Raw genomic sequence first — 20,880 nt, forward strand, 5'->3', positions numbered from 1 at the left:
TGTAGATAAGTGGCTAGAATGGTACATTTAAATGTTTTGATAAAACAATGTACCTACAAATTGTACATAAAAGATTGATGTTGAAAAAAAATTTTTTTTTCGTTAAAATTTTTAAGAGAGCAATCAAAATTATGATTATAACTGTTATAGTTTAATAAAATTAGTCAACGCTTACGAACTCAAACCGCGACAGCACATTTAAAATCGAAAAACAGAAATCGAATAATATCTGTACCAATTTTCGTAACAGTACCCTAAAATACTTTGTTAAATTTCTTAGCCTCCGGATTATTGAATGTTTTTTGAAACTATACATTATTCAAATTTGACCAAAAAATAGGTGGTACAATTAATCTATTAAATTTAATAAAATGGTAATAATAAATTATAAACATGTGGTTAATATTGTGTTTAATCTATTTATGACAGTGATAATGTGGTTTGTTGGACATATTATAAGATAGTAACTGACATAAGTTCTCTCTTGATAATAATATTAATGTAATTTTACACTTTGATTTTATCACCTTTGTTTTCTGTAAAGCTACTGTATATAGACTCATAGACAAGACCATTTACTTACTGTGCATATGTGCTTTATTATGCCTCTACTTATAACATTACTAGCTTTTACCTGCGGCTTCGCTCGCGTTTTTGTCCTTATAAATAACTGGCAAAGATCATTAAAAAATAATAAAATAATATAAACATTTTTTTATTGCTTACTATATATAATATGGCGGGAGCGCAAATAAATACATTTGAAAAGTAAGATGTAATGTAATAGAAGTTCAATTACAAACACCGATGACACGAGTACCATGATTTCTGTTCTCCTAAAAAATGCTCAACGTGCTGAAAGAAGTTAAATAAAATAATTCACTTAAATAAATTTGTTTAGAAATATATTAATTATTGCTTAAAAAAATGAAATATTTTTTTTTTTGAATCATGTAAAAATGATTATTCCTTTTAAACTACTTCTTTTCAATAAATATGCAATAAGCAAACGTACACTTCTTCGATTGTTTTACACAGATAAAAGTATATGGATCAAAAAATCATTTTACATTTTTTTTTTTTTAATAATATATCTTTATAAATTATAGCTCATGTGTTATTCTGATGTATGAGCTGTTTTGTTGTTAAGTTTCATTCAAATTCATTCATTAGTTTTTGCGTGAAAGCATAACAAACAAACAAACAATAAAGCAAACAAACAAACAAACATCCTTACTTTCACATTTATAATATATAGGGATAGATAGGGATATATTATACTTTATATGGAATGATTTAAAATTGTTGATCAAGTTATTAAGAGCATTTAGCAATGTGAAGAAATCAATACTAATAATAGTAATAATAAAATATTAAAGTAAAAACGACTTTTAATATGCACTAAAAATAAGAATAACTAAAATACCCCTACCTATTGGATTTTAATACTTAAAAAGACTATATGTAGCGATAATAAAAAGAACTATAGTTTGAAACGCCCATAGATACATAATATTTAACAAAAATGTTTGTTTACATACCATTCATATATATAAGGAGGTTAATGTAACAATTTTACAACAAAAATTTTGATAAAGAAAGAAGGCTACTTATTGTTGATAAAAGACACGCCCAAAAACATACCTAAAACTGCCTTTTTCGCTTTTATTTACGTTATAAAAAAGCAGTTTTTACAAATTAACAAAAATCAAGTTTTTGTATTATAAAACTTAAAATTTTAGTACCAAATACTATATAAAAATAAATAAATGCACGATTATCATCAAGATATATTTTGCTCTTTGAAGTTTTTGTCATATTGACTGCTTGACGTTGACGTCAGTCTGATATTCCCAACAGAACTTTGATTTTTCACCACGATATACAAATCAACTTCTATAATAGTTTATGAATTGTATTTTATGCAGACTAGCTATGTATCTACCTATACACTACTCCTAGGTAAGGAACAACAATAAATATAATACCCTATATAAATTATTCCCATAATTAACCAGTAATTTATAACATTGAAGTTTTTATGGCAATATATATACAAAATCATAATATTCATAGTTAAAGTAGTCAAGCAATGGTATGAGCTGGTAGATAACGTGGGTACACTATGTAGCTACTTTAAATATTACCAGCTAGTAGCTACGGTTAGCAATGCAAATATGCAATACAGTCGTTTCTTTGAATGTTAATTCATGGCAAAGTGAAAACTTTACACGCATAGCAGTCAATTACGATAAAACAATTGTATATAATATGATTGTTAAGAAAAGTTTTTGTAAAACCGACTTCGAATGTGGGATGTTTGAGCGTGCAGTAGTAAAGACCAATTTCTCATCAATTTAACTCACGAATCATAATAGAATTTTACAAAAAATAAAAACCTTGATTTTGTGTCAACATCAATATATAAAATGCTTCGGGGTTGTACGGCACTATGTTCTCTAGCTTTAAATAAACAAAAACTCACATTAACAATACATATTTCTCAAGTTACTATGTAAACCTAGATAATAGTGCTTAAAAATATTAATTTAATCATATAAAATTCAGAGTAACTGTTTCTCGGGCTTCCGCGATCTAATTCCTAAGCTATTTTTACGAGCTAATTGGCGAGGAATTAACCATGACTTCATCCAAACTCTACATGAAATAATATAATATCGGCGAAAAATCTAACGCAGTTACTTGGGCAAAAGTTCATATTATGAGCTTTTTTTAATTTTTTTCGTTACACATAACTCAAATAGTGCCCTGTAATTCTGTAACACCCAATACAATGCTTATAACAGTTCATTCTGTAACCTTTTATACATATAACTTCAAAATTTCGTTGAAAGTAGAAGCGATAAAAATATCTAGCGTGTTTTAATATCAAAAAATATTTACTATCAAAAGCGGAAATACTTAAGAATCGCATTTGTTTATAAAAAATTTGCTACGTTGTTTGCCGTTGTTACGCAAACACTGTTACAGTAAGGTGACCATAACTTACTTTTTTTTTATACATATTAAGAAATTTCGAAAAACTTGGTGTTAATCACTACAAGTTGCAAATAAGAATGTGTAAAAGGTCCATTGGTGCTTATAAACAGGTATGTTTTCGCTATTTCTCTGTAATAAGTGATTTTTTTGCTATAGAGAAGTTAAATAATGACTTCATCTAATTTTTTATGGTCCCTTCAATAAAATAAACGGTCAAACAACCCGCTAGCTCTATAAAAAGAGGCGGTAATAGAAATTTTAAAAACCATCAAAGTTCGTCTAGTTTATAATTGATTCGTTATAATTCAAAATGTTTCTAGCAAAACCGGAAGTAAAAAAATTGCGTTTGGTTGCCAAAAATTATTATAAATAAGTGATGTCGAAGTTGAAGGGCATGTACTGTTTGATTATTGTAAACTTACTCACTTAAGGTAAAAGATTGTGAAATTATGAATTTGATTCAAGTGAAACTCATAATCAGCTCCTGATTGCAAAATTTGTAAACAAAACCATGGACAAAAGAAATGATGATTAAAATTTTGAAGATAGAAATATAATAAGAAGAATAATTGCAATTCTTAATTCATTCACTGATGACGACTACATTGGTGTTAAAATACAAATTTATGATATTGAAACATTGGCATTCGATGATGATTTTAACACAGTCGATTTTGGCACAACTTTAATTTAACGTGTTGATTTATGGTAATCCATTTCCAAGTTGGACAATGGATTACCATATATACAATGATACAATGATGGATCAACATTCAATGAATATAGTATACTATTTATAACTAGCCATATAGTTTTACCTATATCGTTCCTGTCTATAATATTATTATTATTAACTATTGCCACCTATTTTTATAATTTATGTTTTTTTTACATAAATTACAATATTTTATGTAAATAAAATTCTTTATAACATTATTAAATTTTTTATATCGTATTTTTGACGTTCTATTATTATTATTATTACTTCAACATAACATTTAATATTATTATCATCAATAATTTATTATTTATTTCATACAAATATTGAGATTATTAATTATTAAAATATGTCTGTTGTGTTACATTTACAATGTAGTTTATACTTCAGACTACAGAAAATCTTTATTTCTTTAAATTACAGGAATTATTTTTTTATTTGCATCGGTTTAGTATCACGTACTGAATGTAAATGCACAAAATCCTTTCAAAAATAAGCGAGGGAAGTGCCTCAATTTTAAGGTCAACCTTTTGGATAATATCTCCATAACCCTGCACTTTAAACCAAAAATGGTAATAGTTTTTATTGTAGTATGTCCCGTATACACTCTCAAAGTTCTTAGAAAATTATAATATCGCTTTTCTTATCCTTTCTAACTTCGACACAAAGCGGTAGGTTATAGTATAAATTTTCTTCGTATTCAAAAAATTCAAGGTACAAGGTTTCAAAAGTACCGAATAAGCTGAAAATGATACCTGTGCGACTTTTTTTGTTTTGAGGATGTATTTGTTTGTCATTTTGGGAAAAAGCTTTGAATTTAGAAACATGCAATTTTTTGTGGTGAAAAGTGTGTGATTCCTACAATGTCAGATATTATAATTAAATGAAAAAATGAATTTTTATGTAATCACTATTTATACTAATTAATTTCCCACAAAAAAAGTGTTATATATATTATATTGAAATTTATAATCATTAGCAATAAATAATTACAAAAAAAACATAACCACAAAATTATTAATTAATAATCATAAATACATAAATTTATTAAAGTGGGATATTCTACACCCTCCTCAAAATAATTATTTTATATAATGTAGGTGTGGAAATGTTTTAATTGATATCAAAAATCAGAACAAAAACAGTAAATGTTTCTATGTACAGTGGAATCTCAATAATATAATGAATAAGCTACAGCTTTTTTATGAGCTATTAAAAAAAGCCTTACCCAACATAGCTTAACCAATTTTTTAAACCTCTGTCCTATGTTTTTTTTTCTAGCGATTTTTTTCACGAACCTATTATCGTGGATATTTTCTCCAAAAATCTGGAGTCTCTAATAAATCAGAGACTAAAGTTAAACATCTAATTGTAAAATAGCTTAGTGTTCATTATTTTATATACATTCGCAACGTAGAGAAATAAAAAATATTACGATAATATAAAAGTTTGAATGATTTTGAATGATTTAAAATAAATAATATACTGTTAATCGAATTAATTTTGGTTGAATTCATGGCCACATGTTTTGATACAATTAGTGAATCAAGACTTTTTAAAATTGAAAAAAAAAAACATTGAAATCTGTACATATTATTTTACCTGTGTAAAACAATCCCTACCATTATTTCGAGTGTTATATAAGGGGGGTAACTGCGAGTAAGAGAGATGGAGGTTATAACGCGGTGGTCTTTACTTATAAGCCCAGCAAAGCGTGCGGGTATCAAGCTAGTACCTCATATTTTTATATATGTACAAAAGGTAATATCAGGTATGCTCTACCTTTGAATGATATAAAACAAACAACCAATCCAAACCTTTGCCAATCACATGGCAGCAACTAAAAAAATTTGTTTCTTCAACTTCCCTAGTAATACAAATATTTATTTGACTTAACATTAAACGAGCAATATTCAAAACGAGCAAAATAAAGGAAACATTATCTCGTTAATAATGGTTCATCGAAACCAACAACTGCAAAGGAATTTTTATACCATGCATATATGAAATATACATAGTATATTAAGTTTAGTCCCAAGTTTGTAACGCTTAAAAATAATGATGCTAGGAAAAAAATTTTGTCATAGCTGTTCATAAAATCACCTAATTAGTCCATTTCCGGTTGTCCGTCCGTCCGTCCGTCTGTGGACACGATAACTCAAAAACGAAAAGAACAAAAGTTAGAGATAGAACAAAAGTTTAAATGTAAAAAATGTTCCTTATAAAAAAATAAAATACTTTTGTTTGAAACATTTTTTTGTAAACATCACTGTTTACCCACGAGGGCGTTAATTAGGTACAAATTTTATGGTATGTATTAATATAGGAATATCTATCTTTTGTTATTTACGTGACGTAAAAAAAAACAAACGATTGCGCATCAACACTGTCTATACATTTTTGTATGTGTTATGTGATAAAGAAATCAACACTGACTATGCATGGTATTTCAACAACTAACTCAGTCAATTGTTTCTTTTCACTTGTTTGATAGAAAATCGATGTAGAATTGCTGGTTTTATTGTCTGCAGCTATGTAGGATATTCTATCTAAACTTTTATGTACCATCATCAATAGCAACTCGGAGAAAATATATGTAAAAAAAATTGATTTCCATATTCAACAATGAACTAACTATACCTACTGCTCTGGTTATTTTCTTTCTACAAGTTTCACTTTACTAACAATATATGTGTATGTATTGTACATATATCTTTTTTCCAATCAATTATTCGTTAATAATAAAAATGATATTTCAACATTATTTATAAAATACACATTGTTTGCTTTTATTATTTAATTAATAATAACATATGCTTTATACGAGTCTAAACATACATTCATAGTATGATTCAAAAATCATTAAATTACATGATTATATTGTGCAACTATATTTATTTTTCCTGATTTTGATTACTGTATTTTATTTCCAACAAAATTATTTTATTAAATATTTTCATAATTTATGGTTTGATTTTGTTGACTTAGATATTATGGCAATAGTATAAGTATATCGTTTTATATACAATATAAATCTTTTATCTATGCATATCTATATGCTAAAGAAGAGTTCTCATTGACGTCAATGTATAAAACAAAGAAAGAGGGACAGAAAAAAACTTAAAATCAACAATAAATGTGATATGAGCATTATTTAAACTACTCCACACTTTTACAGAAGTATTGACTGAATTAAGTGTGAACTTATTGTGTGTGCGCGCATTGTACACACAATGTTCCCTGTCTCTCTTTTTTTGTTTTATTATAATTGTTTACAATCTGTATTGTCTCGGTGGCTCATGTATTTAATATCATTGTTAAATATGTCTCTAGAAATTATTGAAGAAACTCGACATCACTTTTTACGTCCTAAACACGCTATAAAAATTTCAACGTTCTGACAATAGTTCTTTTTTCTATCGCTAGATAGAGCATTAAAATCCAAGATCTGTAGCTAAATTCAAAGCATGTTGATGACGCGAAACCAAAACATCTTATCCTACCAAATTTATAAATTATATAAATTAAAGTTTAAAATTTGATTTTAATTAAACTTTTAAAATTTGTAATCTTTTTACATATAAAAAGTCAACCATAGTGGCTCAGTGACATCTTTGTTGTTGCCAAAAATTTCGATTATCAGTTTTCAACAGAATTACACATTTATTTTCACCACCCATGAACCCAGTTTTACTATTTTGCTTTTATATATAATCTGTACCAGCGAACACGACAAGAATTATAATATTTGGCGTTTACTTAGTCAATAATGAAAATTTTCAAATTTTGATGTAAATATAGGTTTGACCATACCTCAATCCATACCTCAATTTTACTAGAGTATAGGCATATAAAAAGGCCATGAATTTGAAAAAAATTTTTAAAAAGAACATTTAAATAAATAAATATCTAAATTTTAATATCTATTTCATAACTCCAAGCGGCGAGATAAAAAATTCCGTGCTACATTAAAAACACAGTATGCAAATTCCGCACATAAAAAAGAGACTTAAATAGTGCTTATTTATTATAAATATTTAAACTGTGATATTTATTATAAATATTTAAACTCTTCGATCCTAATTGATCAGATTTTAAAATTAGCTTCTGTTCAACGTGATCAGTTGTGATAATTTTTAGAACTCGAAATTCTGCTGATATTGCTGAAATTCTTTGCAGAAACTTTATACCAGTATTCGATCAGATATTATAATATTTGTAATTTGAAACTAAGACTATATCGCACAGAATTTCCATTGTATAAATTCCATTGAAAAAGTTAGTTTAATTTGAAAAAGTCAAAGTTCGAAAAAATATTTTATAAAATTAAATTAATTATTGAATATAACCTTTAAAAATTAATAATTGTACACTATAGCAAAAAGATAGATTTTTTATAAAAAATAAAAGCACTTCAAAACTAACAAACCATTTTAGTTTTTTATATGAATTACACTGAGTTAGTGAAATATGGACAGAAGAATGAGTCGTTTCACGATACCCTGTTTGGAAGATCAGAGAAATTTGAAGTTCTTTGATGCTACCATAAATATTTATTGCTATCAAACCTTAATAGTCGTGTACACAAAAAATAATAGTTGATAGGTATTAAAAAATTGTTCAAAACTTTAAAAACAAAAATTAGTAGCATCATTACACAGCATTCGTTCATTATTTTAAGGTGAAATACTTGGATAAAATTAATCTATCCGAGTTTAATTAATGGCTATCAAAGAACTTTGTCAATTGTTAATAGTTCGAGATCTGGAGAACAATTTGGAGTACGTTTTTGAGACATTATGGAAAATTTTGAAGTTGTCCTAAGGACCCTTAAATGAGATCTAGCTGAAGCTGATTGACTCACTCACTCACTGACATATACACATATACAGAAGATGAGGTTTTTTACTTTCGACGCAAAAGTGCTTGGAACCTCCGGGAAAAAACGAAAAACTTCAACTTTTTTCTGTTCTATACATGCTAGAAAGATTGAGTTTTCATCAGTCGACCCTTAATAAAGTTAAAATAACAGAATACTTTAAAAAATTGCATAAAACACATCGCAACCTCCCGGAAAATCGAAAAATATCCCCCAAAATTACGTTTTTCTGTTATATACAACCTAGAAGGATGGAATTTTCACAATTCGACTCAGACTAAAGTTAAATTAACAGAATAGTTCGAAAAATTGTATTACCTACATCGAAACCACTGGAAAATCGGATACACCCCCTTCCAAAATAGGTTTTTCAGTTCTATACATGTACAATCACTTCAATTGATTGGCATATCATAAAATACTCAAGACAATCATAAAATTACGGCTGTGACCTAAAGTATAAATTCATTATAGGTAATATTCTTTTTATTTTAAATTCAATATTTTAGATAAATGGATTAGATTGAAATGATTGTCCATTGGTATGCATAAACATGGAACTTAGAAACAAAAGTGTAGCAAACAAGTGCACCGCAATAAATGTCATACCGAAGTTTAATTTCGACTTCGAGATTTTACATACTCCCTTTATAATAAAATAATATACAGTCACCATGCCAAACTTTACTAAACTAAATTAAATAAAATGACATCATCGTTTTAAATTAATTATTTGAAAAAAATATTACTTTAACAATTTTTATTACATACTTACAAACATAAAAAAATATTCAAAATAATAATGGCACAACTATATTTATTTAAAAAATCCATCCTCGAACATTATATGAGGGTAAACTCATATAATTAGCGAATAAATTTGTCTCTAAATATGAACAAATATAAATAAAATTTAATAAACCAAAATTCATAGAAGTGTAAATATTATTATCCCAATGTGCAGCTAAATTTAGTATTATTTATTATAAGGTGTTACAAAAATCCGTAGCGCACTCTTAAAAAATCATTTTTATAAGGCTGTAGTTACCCAATCATTTATTTGAAAAGTAATCGAAAATTTTTTTTACTTTGGTAGTGGTTACTAAAAAACTATAGGAAAAATAATATCAAAAGCTATAGGATTTAAGAGCAAAAAAAAATTTCTACTTTATGGTAAAAACAACCCATAAAAATAGTGACACCAAAACGAGAATAGCTCAGGTCAAAAATAAATAAATTAATAAATTCGTAATAAAAAAATTTAACACATTTTATTTATAAAACAATGCAGGTATACATACCTAAATCAAAATGCATCCAACCTCAACCAATAAAAAATTATCTCAACCCCTTATAATTCAACCTAAAAAAGCCAAACCTAACCCAAAAACAAGTGAAAACAAACAATTGACTGAGTTAATTGTTGAAATACCATGTATAGACTGTTTTGATTACACTGTAATATTACATATGCATACATGTCACACACATATAACTGTAATACATAGATACAATTTGCGCATAATTTGCGCTCTCACGGGTAAACAGTGATGATTACGAAAAAATGTTTCATACAAAAGTTGCTTATTTTTCTATAAGGAACATTTTTTACACTTAAACTTTTGTTCTATCTCTAACGGTTTATAAGATGGGTCCTACGGACCTAGGAACCAATTGACCTATGTTGCTCATTTACGAAATTGACCGCACTTTTTACGTCCTAAGCACACTATAAAGCTTCATATCTCCTTTCGTTTTTGAGTAATCGCGATGATAGACGGACAGACAGACGACAGACAGACAGACAGACAGACAGACAACCGGAAATGGACTAATTAGGTGATTTTATGAACACCTACACCAAAATTTTGTTCATAGTATCAAAATTTTTAAACGTTGTTTTAGTAAACTTGGGACTAAACTTCGTATACCTTGTTATATTTCATATACATGGTGTATAATGATATTTTTGCCATATATGGATTATTAATTCTTTCTTAAGTCATTCTAGTTTGGACTATTTATAGTCATAATTCAAAGGTAAATTTTTTAAGTTTATTATTATTCGGATTTTAGTTACTGCACTATTTTTTTTTTGTATAAAAATTATTTTCTTCCTATCTCCGTAACTACCAATGTAAGGAAAACAATGTCAAAATCTAATTTTATTAATACAAAATTTAATTTTCTTTTTAGTCATTGATATTACATTTTTTTCGATTAATTCTGATTTTTGAGAAGTTTTGTTTAAAATTGTATCCCCTAGAAATTACTATTGAAACCATTCAACTGGATTTATAAATATGCTTATCATTCTCTAAGTGTATTTCCTTTAAACAAAATTAGACTTTTCCTTTTCTAATGATTTTCTAATACTATAGCCCAAAATTTTTACTTTTTTATTAGATCATACAAGAAAGTACATCAAATATTACAAAATAAAGTAGATTGAAATAAATTGTCAAACATAGCAAAAAGTACAACTTTTTAGAATTTTCTTCTTTGATTAATAAAAATTATTTTATTCTAAATAACCGATAATCTCGTCGTTAGGCAAAGGACGAAATTTGATGATTACATTTAAACAAAAATAATTCGAAAAAAGTGACTGGAAATTTTATTATAACGTCTTTAAGTACGTTTATTCTGTTTTCAATACACGCCATGCGTTTTTGTAACACCTCGTATTTTTTTTATTTTATTTATATTTGGAAACATAGATTTTAAACAGGGAAAAAAACAGCAAATAAATTTCTGTTTTAATACCAACCACACAAACACAACACCAATACACTTTGTGAAAATATATATATAAAAAAAAAGCCACTAACAAATTTAACAATGTTAATGCTATAACGTACAACATAGGCATATATAGAACGAACAAACAGTTATAAAATTTAACCATTAAAACAATAATTTAATAACTAACTATAGATATGTATTTTTTTTAAATAAATTTTATAAATATATTCAAATGAAATAATACTAAAAAAAACAATATTATAATTTTTTTTTTAAATTACAAAGTATAATTTATAAATAAATGTTTTTTATATTTGCATTCACACACTCATATTACAATATTTAATACAGACAATATTATAAATTTTAGTGTATTTTTTATTCTATAGATGGCACACTTGAAACAAATAATTTATTGTATTAAAAATTAACAGTAAAGTATGAATGTGTTAACTATAATAACGATTCGGAAGAATAGTTGAATATTAGTTCGTTAATTGTTAACATTTCTTATCTCCAGCAAAGTTGACTTCGGATGTTGTTTGTTAGATTGAAAAAGTTTAGTAAACGAAGAAGTAGCATTACAAAAGCCAATCTCCCAATACCTCCATCATTCTTAATATTTTCGTATTCTTCATTGTGCCGCCACCATTTTTTTTTATTCAGATAAGGTTTTCTGTGAGTTATATTTCTGTTGAGATCCCTTTATGGAGTTTAACTTAGACCAATTCTCTATAATAACATCAATCGGCTAAAATTGATTCAAGGAGAATTCAGCCTTGAGAATATCACTAACGGTGTCAATTGTAACAGTCATAAAGCAGGCTTAAATATACAAAAACAAAAACAGCAGTGGTCTCTATATGTTGAATAGGCCATTAAAACAGTGGGTTTTTATTTATTTATGGAATGAGTAGACCATTACAAGCGTGGGCTATTTTTGATTAGTCAGTTCGTTCATACATTTGAACATTGTTTTTCAAATTACTATAGTAAACATCTTTCTATTTCTTTAACTTTAATTTGTAACCCAGTTTGAGCCTATTAACGCAGATCTATTCTAAACTACTGGTTGTCGCATGTAAAATGGTTTTTCAATAGTCTATATTAGGAATGGCAGACTAAAGGGACGCGTGCCATTGATGGCACGTGACATAATATTTTGGGTACGCCACCAATCACAAAATTCACTATGAAGTATTATATTACGAACGAACGCGAGTAATCCTACGTACGTTCGTTTGTTGTTTTTGCGCATTCGTTTGTCACAGTAATGCTACTTTTATTTGAATTACGCGTATAACTGAGGCATCGCAAAACGTATTTTTTGTTTGTTTGTAGTAAATAAGCAGTTTTGAGTTGGTTGTATTTAGTATTACCAAATACAATAATCACGTAGTCAAAATTATTTGACGTCACGTCTATCGTCTCATTAAACTTTTTTTAGAAAAAGTAGCACGTTGATACATAAAGTTTCACCACCACTTGTCTAGATGATATAAAACATTTTTTCTTGTAACCTTTCATTTCATGATAAAGTAATAGTATTTCGTACTTATTTCCATCATACTAGTCAAATTTGGGATATGGAGCCCACCGATCGGCCCATATAGACGGATGCGGGTGTTGATATTCTGTTAACAAATTCCGTTTTTCCTCCAAAAAATGCATTAGACAAAAAAAAATCAAATAAAATTAAAATGATTCTGCACATTTTGTTAATTTTGTTAAAAGTGGCCCATTTTAAGTATTAATTTTGCAAAAAATTGTATATCTTAAAAAAATAAAGAAATCAATATGTGTTTTGTTTCTGTAAAAGTAGTAATTACGAAGTTGTTGCTTAATTAATTGTAACTTTTTTTACTGAAAACATTAAGGATAAATAAACTAACCTATTAGATATTCATTTGGTGACATTTTACTCAAACTAAGATTATCTAATTCATACTCATGATAAGTATGTTGCAGGCGAATTACGTATTTATAAAACAAAAAATTTCTGTTGAGTTGATTCTTGATAGAGGAGTCCATGTCCTTATAATAATTCTTGTCCATAATAAAATTAGTGACAAAAATGTACCCTGGCCCTAGACATTATTTGTATTGTTTAATACGAGAACCATTAAAGCATATTTTGATCACTATTTAAGTTGCTGTTTACTTATGTGTTCACCATCTATCAATTATTCACGTACGGAATCCTTAGAATAACCTACCAGCATTAATTTATTTATATGATCATGATACATATTATTTATACATCTATTTCTGATTATATTTATATCTCAAAATAATCACATGGGCTTCATCATACATTACAAACATATTAAAATTAGTTTGTTCATTTGTCCCGGTGCAGTACACTGAGTGTTAAAATCGTTTGTTTCTTTTGCATACACTATTTACTATTTACACTTGGTGTATGTAGAAAAGGGTTGTGCTTAAGTGTTATAAGACTATCCTTTCCTACTTAAACTAAGAGAAAATAGTGTATGAAGAAGAAGCATACTTTAAAAAGTGTATATGATATGGATAATGTTCAGCATAGATAACATAGATAATGTAGTAACAACTACCTGCAAAAATTAGGCGTATTTTTTTACTACTTTAACCCAGTGTAATAGTGTATACAGTACACTGGGATACAAAAGGAACATTCGCAAAAATAAGGCGTATTTTTGTACTTCTTAAACCCACCCAGTGTAATAGTGTATACACTGGGATACAAAAAGAACATACTGATATGTATTTTTATGTCTTTTAAAGGCACTCACTTACTTACTAGGTATTATTCTTAGTAAAAATTACTAACTGATGAATTATGATTCTATTTATATGGTTCAGTGATAATAATAATTATTTAAACCATCATATATTTCAGAAACTGTACTTTATTTACTTCGCGGTAAAACAATTTTATAATACAACCAGTGTGTGTACCTCTATATGCGTAGTTATATAGAAGTCATATTTTCTACCCTTAGATGATGAGTTTTCAATGAATCTTTATTTTTAAGAGTTTCTTAGTAATAATTTTTAACCACTGCTTCCAAAAGAAAATATTTATATCACATTTTCACGTATAAGTTAAAAGTTGTATCGATTTAAAAAAATTTCTTGAAATGCCTTCAAATTAATATGTTTATTCGATTTTTCTTAATGCATGTTTCTTAGGAACAAAAAATCTGCTTACACCTTGATGTATATTTTAGAACTTTATAAAAACATCTTGGAGGTGACAATACAAATGAAAAAAAAATTCAAAAATGTTTGTAAGAATTGTTTATATAGTAATTAAAACTATAATTACATATGTAAATTCAAACCCTCAAAAATTGCCTGAAATAATATTAAACTTTAAATGACATATTAAGAGTGAATTTCCGCAGCTAGTCTACTATTTAACTTTGTAACACCTAAAAAAATTGTCTGGGCTGTTTATAATGTTCAAAAAAAGTATTTTAAATTAAGACATTTCTAGACACCACTTTTAAGACACCCTATATATTTCTTAAGTGGGTATATATTTCTTAATGTATGATTATATTGTACATAGAGGATGTGGTGCGTTCACACCAGTTCTTTAAATCCAATAATTTATAACATTATTATTAAATGAAACACGTTGTCAATTCAATGGTACAGTGTAATTTCCTAGTCGACAGAGTTCTTTTAGATCAGACATTTTCCACTCTTGAACTAATTTATTCACATTGAAAGTTAATGACACTAATTTTTCTCTAAATTTTACCTAATCATTTTTTTGGGCATTATATAAAATTCCATATCTTTTTTAACCATGATGGTAACGATTCGTTAGCCTAATTTTCGTACATCAATAAGTTTCCAGTATAGAAGGGACGAGAACAGAAAGCAGAGGATGACTGTTAAAACTATATACATGATTGTTCAGAGTCCTATATTCATTTAAAAAACAATTTAATATTGTGTCATGGTATGTAAGTCGTCTTCGCGACAAGCCTATATACATAATATATAATTTATTTGTTAATAAACAATATATAAAGGGCTAAAGGCCGGACTATAATAGAATATTATTTTAAAGTATGCATAATTAGGTCGGTGGCCGTTCGATAAAAAGCCATCAAAACAGCATTGGAAACTTACACAACTATCATCTGGTTTTATCCTTAAAAGAATGCCTATTTTAATATAAAAAAATTTTAATCAAAAAACAAATTTAAAAGAAAAAAAATATCTACATACACAAGACCAAAACAGGTTGTTGTAAAACTCTGGGAAAAATATGTATTTTTATGGCAAATTTCTCAGTGATCACAATGGTGACCATTATAAATTTCCCCAGAGGATGGTACATCCTCGACCTCTCATCACTAAAATGTGAATATCTTAACTCCAAAGCGTTAAATGCAAATAATTTTCGACAAAAGTTGTTTGAAATAATAATTTACATAGAGTACTTATTAAAACAATAAAAAAATAAATGCCGTTTTCCCGGGAAATAAAAAAACTCGTATTTTTATAAATAAGCAACATTCCTATATTTTGCCAAGAATTAAATACATTTAATAGTTTTTTTTTTTTAAATAATTTTAAGTTGGTTACATTTTGCTTTCTTCTAAAAAACTTTTTAATTGCTTAAAGTTTCTATCGTAGCTATAATTCAGATTACATTCGTGCATTTCGTACATTTTATTCCTCCGTTTAGGTAAATTGATAGATCTGGTTTTTCATTGGCATTAAAAATGTATATACACAAAATCCACTCACAAAATAAAAAAATTTAATGATAAGAATTATTAAACAACCAAGCGTTTGGAATAAATAAAATAAAAAAAATTTAAAAAAAAAAGTGTATTAAAGTAATAAATTTTATTTAGTATCAAAACGGAAATTTTTTCACCACAAATTTACACGTTTCCTAATACGATAAATTCATCTTTTTTTGTTTGCTGTTGCTCTTTAATCCAAATGTATTATTTTTTAAATTTAATTTATATACAGTTTGTTATAACAAAATATTATACAGAAAATCAGCTTTGTGAGAAATTTCATTGTGGCAATCCGTTACACAATATTCATTGATTTATAACCGTCACTGACATCTGTCTCATCGATAGTGTTGTCAACATTCAATTCTCAAGCGATACTAGAATATTTTTCGATTTTTATCACATAATTATTTATTTACTCAGTAAAAAAATTTTTAAGTAGGCAAAAATTTTTCTCCTGCTAAAGGAAGAATAAAACTACTACTTTTAGTAGTAAAACTACTGATTTGGCAATACTACTCATCGATGAGAGGGTATAAATCAATCCAAAACTTAGCACATTGTGTCTAAAATGTACACGGGATGGTATATTTCCAGATACATTTTTTGATATTTTTAACATTCCGAAACTATTCCACATTGGATGATACTTGCACAAACAGTGAGTATTCATCATAGCATTCCATTTTTTATATAAATTACTTCGCTACAAGTTTAACGAAGGGGAATCCCCGTGATATTTGTGATAAATTAATTGTATGAAAAAGTTTAACGTTTTCGAAATACTTTGCAAAAATTGCCGTAAGTGGATCGTTCCTTTTCTCTTAAGAGATAATTCCCGTAGTTTGCGCTGCTCTTGTGTGTCTAACTTTGTATTAATTTATTGAAAGTAGGAACAGAATGTCAATAAATAAATAAAACTATCTGAAACAGAGTTTATGACGTAATCGTTGTCGCTGCTTACAGTATGTAAATGAAACGAAATATTTTTCTCTATTTATACTTTTGTCGATAATATTATATTATTCATGCTTGATAAGGAGTGTGGTTTCCCTGAATCTAGTTTCAACAAAATAATCAGACTGCAGTAATAATAAAATATAGTATGTAGACTTAGATGATTCATTTAATTTACATTCAGAGTACTATAATAATACCACTAATAATACCATTTTTATATTGTTTTAATTTCAAGTTCTCTCTTCTTTTTTAATATTCCTTCCGTTACTCCCTTCTCTTCTTTTCAGCCTTAATAAATTTAAATTCAAGGCTAATGAATTTAATTTTAAATAAATTGAGTGCTACCAACATCAATAATAATGATGGTTGAATGCAATGCATTTATTTACTCTTTACTTAAAATGTATCCGTTTGTTTAAACTAAGAGAATAAGATTTGATTTTGTTTTATGTTTGAATGTTTGTTTATAATGGATAAACTCACTAAAAATTATTTAACCGATTTAAAAAATTATTTCTCCTATAGAAAGCTAAATTCCTCTTATATAATAATAATGGAGTTAAACCTCCGTATCTCTGACATATACGTCTTATAACAGAGGCCACCCACATCATTATTTGTTAATCTTTATTTATTTAACTACATACATATTTACAATTACATTTTGATGTGGGTGGATTCGGTTACTTCGGTTCTTATCCAAGCGACGACAATGTGATCAATTCTGCACCCCCATTAATTATAATTGTTCACAATGCCGCTGGCTGAAATCCAACCCGCAACCTCCCAGTCAGTAGGCAAACGATCAAGGACTAACGCCTTTGACTGCTCGACCACTGAGCCGGTTAATTTCTCTTATAGTGTATGTTACTCGTTGCTAATTTGGTGACGAACTGCACACTGGTGTTACAGGATGTTACCACTTTATCAGAAATCGAATATACAAATTTACTTATGTTAAATTTTGAGTTCAAATTTTTAATTTTGCTCCAATTTTGGTTTTTTATTGTTAACATGCAAAAAAGAAACTCAAAACTCCTATCTCTTTACCTAAAGAGGTTCAAAAGTCCAAGACATTTTCATGTATGGATACATTTTTACATTCAATTTTTGCCGAATCTATTTGTATATCAACATAAAATATTAGTTTTTTTACGGGGAAAAATCATGTAATTTAATGCGTCTTATGTCTTCAGTAAGGAGAAATCGTTAGACTTTAATGCGCTTTGAAAGTTAAGATCAATCTAATTTGCCTATAAGATGTCCCCCTTTGATACGAACAGTTTTTGCTTGAAACATTTTCTACAGCTGACTTAGATTAAAAGGCAAATCTTGTTAAAAGATGGGGCCTACTGTAAAATATGCCCCAGATTTCCATATTTTCCAAATTTTGTATACGAAAGCTAGTTGAATATTTTACAAAAAAAGCCTTTATGTTTAAAATAGATCAAGAAATCTACTAATTATTTTGCCTATCCGAGAAATCGTATTTCTTCAAAAACATCGAACGCCCCATTTCTGGTTTATACTGTATGCTCTCTGGTTTCTGCGACCCCTTTACCATGCACCTTCCTGATTTTACGATAACAGAACTGCTTGAACTCAGCCTCTAAGAAATAATACAGGGAGTTTGTAATTTATTATTCTACTGTTGTCGTCTAGTAACAAAAATTAAATAAAGTGAAATGTAGGTGTATACTTTGCGATATACATATTGAATATTGTTTGATATTATTTTCCGTTATTATTTTTATTTTATTTAGTTTTGTATTAAATATAATTTTCTTTTCTCTAGTTCTTACACACCTATTTATACGTAATAGCCTAAATTTATGATGTCTGTATCTTCTTCATATCATCAAGTCTTTTGAATTTCTAGGTATATTCAATGTAGAGTAGAATACAATAAGAATATGAGATATACACAGTGTTACGAAAAGATATAGTCCAAATTTAAGGATTATAACAAGTGAAAACAAACAGTTGACTGAGTAAATTGTTGAAATACCATGTATAGGCAGTGTTGATGACGCCATCGATTGTTTTTTGACGCCACGTAAGTAAAGAACGATATCCATTCATTCAAAACTGAGATATTATCATACTTTTAAATTTGCGCTCTCGTGGGTAAACAGTGATGTTTACAAAAAAATGTTTCAAACAAAAATTGTTTATTTTTTGTAAAGAATAATTTTTTACATAATAAACTAATAAACTTTTGTTCTATCTTTAACGGCTTACAAGATAAGTTCTACGGACCCAAGACCCAGTTGTTGTTCTTTTTACGTCCTGAGCACGCTATAAAAAGCTTGATAGCTATGAAAAGCAGACAGCCGAAAACGATCTAATTAGGTGATTTTATGAATACCTGTATCAAAATTTTGTTCGCAGCGTCAATATTTTCAAGCGTCACAAACTTGGGACTAAACTTAATATACCTTGATATATTTCATATATGCATGGTATAACAATAATGAAATTATTTAACAGTTGAACTTGGTTGAAACTTATTTATGTATTTTGAGAACAAATACATATTTATGTTTATGTCGAGTATCAAAAAATACAGAACAGTGCTTTGTGCGTTGTTCATGGTTTGAGTTCAATGAATGTGACCGCAGCTCAAGAATAAGTGTAGGAGATACCTTTCGCTGAGGGATTTGGTTTCACAGTGGGTAAAAAATTGAAGAGTAAGACGTAGTACCTAGACTACAATATACTTACTATATATTGTTGATATAAACATATAATCATTATATATTGCTGATATTGCTGTTTACTGGACAGCATCTGTATAGAAAGGAAGATAGTTTATCAGAATACAGGTAGGCGGAAGACTGTTACAATGAATTTGTTTTCAAATTAACAAAATATATAATATTTTTTCGCAAAAAAGTATTGATTCTTCAGAGTGGCTACTTACGCCAGTCAAATTCCACATGAAAATGGCAAAACGCGGTGTAAATCTTTTTTTGGTTTGTTATTTGAACCCTTTAGACGAGTGTGAAACTACGTTTTGCAAGGAAAAAAGAGTTGTGCTCCAAATTTTCGAATTCTTTTCAGTATTTTACCTATAACGCAGGTATCACAACTAATTGATTCTAAATAACATATAAAAAAGTAGCATCTTCGGCCGAGATTTGTACTAGTTTTCGAAAATTTTGAAAATTACTCGAATTATTTTCTAGAAAAATTATTTTACTATTATTAAATTATTTCACACAAAAAGGTAGCATTTTGAGCTCAATTTCTCTAACTTCCTACATATCAAAAGTTGTTTTGCAAGAAAAACATTATTTAATTGCTTATATCTTTTATGTTTATCAATCGATTTTATTTATATCTATTTATTCTTAAACACATTTTAAAATTTTAATGATAGATACATTGAAATCATCGTCAGGACAAGAGCCTATTATAAAGCAGAGTGACATCATTGGATCCGAAAACTAGGTTAATTGGAATTAATTTGAAAACCAATTCGTGGGATTTGCGAAAATATAAATTGCTATGATATCCCACAGACCTACGAAATTCGATCATCCGATAGGAATTATAAATTGGCCAATAAATCCTTGGCATTTGGTTAAATTATTCTTTGAAGAAGAGTTTTTTTGGTGACGGTCTTGCCTGTCTGCTTTCTGTAAAAAATCTAACACTTTTGGTAGACTCTTCTGTATAAATAAATTTATACACTTATAAATGTATACACTGTAAGAAGGAACAGATTAATGATATCTCATTTCTCTATTTCAATATTTACACAAAAGACACATATTGGACTACAGGAACAAAAGGATAAAAAAAAACTTATTCAATTTTAA

At 27.8% G+C, this 20,880-nt stretch overlaps 1 protein-coding gene across 1 annotated transcript in view; it reads left to right on the forward strand.

Annotated features, from left to right (window-relative positions):
- LOC123306043 (E3 ubiquitin-protein ligase MIB1) overlaps positions 1-20,880 on the forward strand; it is a 768,237-nt gene that overhangs the window by 743,675 nt on the left and 3,682 nt on the right. The window lies entirely within an intron of this gene.

This window comes from Chrysoperla carnea, chromosome 1, assembly GCF_905475395.1.
Source record: "Chrysoperla carnea chromosome 1, inChrCarn1.1, whole genome shotgun sequence".
In the NCBI taxonomy this organism is placed as follows: Eukaryota; Metazoa; Arthropoda; class Insecta; order Neuroptera; family Chrysopidae; genus Chrysoperla; species Chrysoperla carnea.